Source organism: Penaeus vannamei, chromosome 1 (genome assembly GCF_042767895.1).
Source record: "Penaeus vannamei isolate JL-2024 chromosome 1, ASM4276789v1, whole genome shotgun sequence".
In the NCBI taxonomy this organism is placed as follows: Eukaryota; Metazoa; Arthropoda; class Malacostraca; order Decapoda; family Penaeidae; genus Penaeus; species Penaeus vannamei.
The window spans coordinates 43040850-43047495 of NC_091549.1; positions in this window are offsets into that span (position 1 = coordinate 43040850).

Consider the following 6646-nt stretch of genomic DNA (forward strand, 5'->3'; position numbering starts at 1 on the left):
AGGATCCGTACCTCCACTGTTGACAAGATTTTTTTATCAGATGCAAGTCACCCGTGACAAACACTGCTTGTGGATCCATACCTCCAGTGGTGCTTTTAATTTTATAACCGTGAGTACTTAGTTTTCTTTCCTCCCATCTTGAGGATCCGTACCTCCTTGGAGCGAGATTTTTAGTCTTTCTATTAAGACTTATCGGGATTTTTTGCTTAGTATTGTCTTAGTCGATTCCTGATTGAGCTTGTGGGTGATCAAGCAGTCTTCGTGATCTGTGTCTCTTTCTTTAATTCTAATTTTTTACGTCTTCTAACTTGGCCTCCGTCCTTTAAACCATTTCTTATACATTTCCATGTCTTAATGCAAGCGGCTTCGCTAAGACTTTGCCAGCACTATCTTCTTTTATTTCCTTGTTTTTATTAGTTTATGTTTCTTTTGGCATACGTTAATGTCCATTTGGGTTGGAGACTAGCTCCCTTAACATAGGAATTCGTTTCATTTTGATGGAAACACTTATGGAGTTGGGATGCCATTTTCATTATTAATATCATTATCATTATTATCATTATTATTAATATTATTATCATTATTATTATTATTATTATCATTATTATTATTATTATTATCATTATTATTATTATTATTATTATCATTATTATCATTATTATTGTTATTATTATTCTACTATTATTATTACTATTATTATTGTCATTTTCATAATCATCATTATTTGTTATTGCTACTAGTAGTACGACTACTAGTAGTAATATTAGTAGTGGTAGTTCAAATACAATTATCATTATCATTATTATCATCATCATCACCACTGTTATTATATTATTAATAATATCATTATCATCATCATTATCATCCTTATTATATTTTTTGTTACCATTATCTTTTATGTGATGTAAATATATTATTTTATACGTATGCATTTATGTGCGTTTATGTGTTGCGTGTGTGTGTTTGCGTGTGAGTGTGCGTGCGTGTGAGTGTGTGTGTGTGTGTGTGTGTGTGTGTGTGTGTGTGTGTGTGTGTGTGTGTGCGTGTGCGTGCGTGTGTGTGTGTGTGTGTGTGTGTGTGTGTGTGTGTGTGTGTGTGTGTGTGTGTGCGTGTGCGTGTGCGTGTGCGTGCGTGTGTGTGTATATGTGTGTGTTTGCTTTCCTGGTCTCATATCACATGTCTTTTATCAAAATATGTACATATTCTTCTCTTTCAATTAAGCGAAATGCATTATTTACAATTGTCCACGACACTAGTAAACAACAAATCTCTTGCGCCTTTTATACAAATGCACAAGGAGTTCACTGTATTATGCATGCCTCTTGGTTACGAGGGAAATGAATACACTGAATACTTTACGAGGCGAGGTGAAGTCTCTCATACAAGTGTACGTGAGTTTACATGTGAATCTCTTTGGAAAATGACACATCCCAATGAAAAATAGACACTGAATCAACATGTCACATTTCAGTCTAATTCCTTCTTAGATAACAAAGCGGAAGCAGGTAACTCCTAACAAAATAGAGAGAGAGAAAGAGAGAGAGAGAGGGAGTGAGGGAGAGAGAGACAGACAGAGTGACAGAGAGAGAGAGGGAGAGAGGGAGGGAAGGAGGGAGGGAGGGATGGAGGGAGAGAGGGAGAGAGAGAGACAGAGAGAAAGAGAGAGAGAGAGAGAGTAAAAAAGGAAAATATGAAAATGAATAAAGACAACCTTCCAAATAAGAACAATTTGGAAAAGTACAGCAGGTTGTTACTGGCGGAGAAGCGAGGGGAGAACATCACCTAATTGGCTTAATTCCTGGAAGAAAGCCAGCGCTGAAAGGAGAACCACTTGTAAGGAAGAACAGCGCGCCAAGAGTGACGAGAAGGAATCCAAAAAATCCTTCAAGTTTGAGTTTTGCCATGGAAGATGAGAGAATGTGTGAATGAGTGAAGTGGTGAATGTGAATAGGCAAATAATTGGATGAATGGACTGATGAATAAAATACATAGATTTGTAAATTGATTAATCAATGGATAGATAGATAAGTGAATGGATAACAAATGAATGGCTAGGTGTATATGTAGCTGAAACGATTGAAAAGAAAGAAAATGTTTTAAGAGGTAGAGGTACAACGAAAGGAGAGAAAGCAGGAGAAATGAGAGACTAATAAAACACGAGATAATTAAGGAGCTTTATGGGATATGTCATTGTTAAATGCAAGGGAAGAATGTGTGTGCGTGAGCGTTAATCACAAAAGGAGATAGGCTGAACAGCGTATTACTAATCAACATTTATGAAAGCCAGTAAACAAGGTCCTAAGACCTCGCAAAGCTTTACGACCTCGCTCGTAACGCCAGTCTCGTGAACCGAATTCTAGGCCGAGGAGCCGCCACCGCGAGGGCGCCGGCGGACACCTCCTTCGGGCTTCAAGACCTGGCGTCGAGCGAGGAACGAACAGCCGGGCGAGTACTCACCGAGGAGTGGTGGGGCGGCGCTCCCACCTGGTAGTTCCCGTATCCCATGTGATTGCAGGTGCAGCGACAGGTGCGCAGGTGCTCCTCCAGCTCGGGCGGCAGCGGGGGCAGGAGGGGCTCGAGGGGCCCGAGCGCCCCCTCGGCGAGCCCGCTGCAGGAGCCTCCGCTCAGGCTGTGTGCGGAGCCGCCGCCGCCCCGCCCGCGGCCGTCGCTCCAGCCGGGCACTCCACGACCGTAGGCGGGGCGCGTGGACGTGGCGCTGCACACCTCCACGCTGTGGTGGGAGCCCTGCAGGTGGCACCCCTCCAGGGCTGGGCACTCGGGGCCGCACAGAGTGACGCCCCCGTACGCGGGTGGGGGCGGGTGGGCGCGGTGCAACTCACCGTTCATGCAGTAGCTTTTGCTTCGTCGCATGACACCTGGTAGGTGACTAGCTGGTCACCTGGCCCCGCCCCCGCCTCGCTGCGGCGCCAAAGGACACTGCCGCCATCGGGCCTCGGCGCTGCCTGTCGCGGCGGTCCTGTCAAGGGAGACACCGGTTACTTCTGTGGAGGGGAAGGGACTCTCACGGCCGGGGTGCGCGGCCCGAGCTCTTTGGCCGTCATCTAACACCAATAGGGGGAGACGCGAGAAAAGATGCTTGATTGAAATACATGATCTGATTTGAAGAATGTAGGAAAAATGTACATATGTATCTATGTACCTGCGATACATATGTACAACCAGTGTGTGTGTGTGTCTATATATATATACATATATATATATATATATATATATATATATATATATATATATATATATATATATATATATATATATATATATATATAAAATATATATATATATACATAAACATATATACATATATACATATGTATATATGCATATATATGCATATATATATACATATATACATATATATATATATATATATATATATATATATATATATATATATATATATATATATATATATATATATATATATATATATATATATATATATATATATATATATATATATATATATATATATATATAGATATATGCAGATATATGCAGATATATGTATATATATATATATATATATATATATATATTTATATATATATACATATAAATATATAAATATATATATATATATGTATATATATATATATATATATATATATATATATATATATATATATATATATATATATATATATATATATATATATATATATATATATATATGTGTGTGTGTGTGTGGGTGTGTGTGTGTGTGTGTGTGTGTATATATACATACATACTATATATATATCTATATATATATATATATATATATATATATATATATATATATATATATATATAGAGAGAGAGAGAGAGAGAGAAAGTGTGAGAGAGAGAGAGAGAGAGAGAGAGAGAGAGAGATGCATATATGTATATGTATATATATATATATATATATATATATATATATATATATATATAGATAGATAGATAGATAGATAGATAGATAGATAGATATATCTGTGTGTGTGTGTGTGTGAGTATGTTTCTGTGTGTGTGTCAGCAAGCGTGTTCGTCTGAGTGTGAAAGGAAGCCTCCCAGTAATGGAATTAGACCTTAATGGAAAATGAACCTATTACATATAACAATTCTACTGTCCATCATTTTTCCGCGAAGATACACCAAGGCGCTGTTATCACGTTGCCGGCTCTGAAATACGCGAGTCATGGAAATTGTGATATGAACAGTTTTCATTTACATGCATATACACATATATACATACATGCATATATATATATATATATATATATATATATATATATATATATATATATATATATATATATATATATATATATATATGTATGTATGTATGTATGTATGTGTGTGTGTGTGTGTGAAGACATTTATTCTCATTCATACCTTTACTACATATATATTCAAAAACATATATACAAGGAAAGATGTTTAGATAAAAAAATATTCCATTTGAAACTCATATCTAAAGAAATTGTACATATGTATCTATGCATCTACAAATTGATGGGCATATATATGTGCACATACATTTCCTCCTCTTCCTCACCTTCTTCATCTCCTTTGTCTCACCTCCCCCCTCCCTTCTTCTACTTGCCTTCCCTCTACCTCCTTCCTTCTGCCAGTCCTCCTTCTCCCTCCTTCCCTTTTCTACATTTCCCTTTCGCTCCCCTTTTCTTTGCTTCTGTCTCCCATCTCCTGTTCCCCCTTCCTTTTTCCCTCTTCCCTCTGTTCTTTCCCCTTTCCCTCCTTTCCCATTTCATTTCATTTCTCTCTCCCTCCTTTCTCTTCTTACCAATCTTCCTCTCGCCCTCTATCTCTTCGCGCGTGCGCTCGCGTTTGTGTATGTGTGTGTGTGTGTATGTGTGTGTGTGTGTGTCTCCCTCTCTCCCTCCTTCTCCCTCTCCCTCTCCTTCCCTGTCTCCTCTCCCTCCCTCTCTCTGTCTCTCTCTCTCTCTCTCTCTCTCTCTCTCTCTCTCTCTCTCTCTCTCTCTCTCTCTCTCTCTCTCTCTCTCTCTCTCTCTCTCTCTCTCTCCTTCTCCCTCCCCCCCTCCCTTCCCCCCCCCCCTCTCTCTCTCTCTCTCTCTCTCTCTCTATCTATCTATCTATCTATCTATCTATCTATCTATCTATCTATCTATCTATCTATCTTTCTCTCTCTCTCTCTGTCTCTGTCTCTCTTTCCCTCCCTCCCTACCTCCCTCTCCCTCTCTCTGTCCCTCCCTACTTCCCCTCTCTCCCTCCATCCCTCCTCTCCCTCTCCCTCCCTTCCTCCCTCTCCCTCTCCCTCCCTCCCCTCGCTCCCTCTCTCCCTCTCCCTCTCTCTCCCTCCCCTCCCTCCCTCCCTCCCTCCCACTCCCTCCTGCGAACGAGAGTGGGCCAAGTGGGTGGGCTAAAGACCGCAAAAAGAGAGGCAGCCTCATGCCATCTGGACCACCCAGTGCTTGCATACTGCGTGTCTCCTTTTATTTTCTTTTGTTTTTTATGTGTTTTTTTTCTGCTTTTCCCCCTTTTTTTCGTTTATTCGTTTCTTTCTGTTGTTATTATCGTTATTATTGGTAGTAGTTGTATCGTCATTATTAATGATATTATTATTGTTTTATTATTATTATTATCATCATCATTATTATTATTATTATTATTATTATTATTATTAATAATACTAGTAGTAGTAGCAGTAGTAGTAGTAGTAGTATCATTATCATTATTATCATTATTATTGTTATCATTATCATTATTACTATTGTTATCATTATCATTATCATCATTATCCCTTATCATTATTGTTATTATTATCAATATTGTTATCTCTATTATTGTAATTATCATTTGATGTGTCATTATTGTTATTATCTGTATTATCAGTATCATTAATAACACATCTATCGTTATTATTACTATTCATAGTATTTTTCCTATAATTGCTATAGGTAATATCATTATTTGCTCATCCTTTTATTTCTTCTTCTCGTTTTGTTGCTTCTGCTGCTATCATCATCATGAACATCATCATCATCATCATCATCATAATCATCAACATCATCATAATCATCACCAACATTCCTACCATCTTCCTCCTCCGATCTTAAATCATCATGTTCTTCCCTCTCTCACACCCACCCACCCTGCTTCTACCCCTTCAAACCAGTATATGAACACGCGAACCCTACGTTCCCAATCCCACAACCAGCTACTCCCTTCCTCCCCTACTCTTTCAAGGCGTCTCACCTGCAGTTGTCACATTGTGTGTGTTTTGCTTCCCTCGCGTGCTATTGAATGAGAAACTGATTAAACGTGTGCACAAAGGACTGGAGTAAAGTCCTTGTGAAAGGAGGTAGGATCTCGACCCTCGACAAAGGGAGGCAACCAGGACCCCAGCTCTTCTTTGAGAGGTGGGGGGGTGGGAGGGAAGGGAGGAAGGGAGGAGAGAGGGAAGGGGTGAAATTTGTAATTTGCTATTGTTGTTGTTCTTGTTCTTCTTTTTCTTCTTCTTTTTCTTTTTGCTTTTTTTCTATTTGTTCGTTTTTTCTTTCCTTCTTTCTCTATCTTCTTTTTCTATTTCATCTTTTTCCTTCTTTCGTCTTCTTTTTCCCGTTCCTCTTTTTTCTTCTTTCTTCTTCATTTTCTTCCTCTTATTCACCTTCCCCGTTCTTTTTCC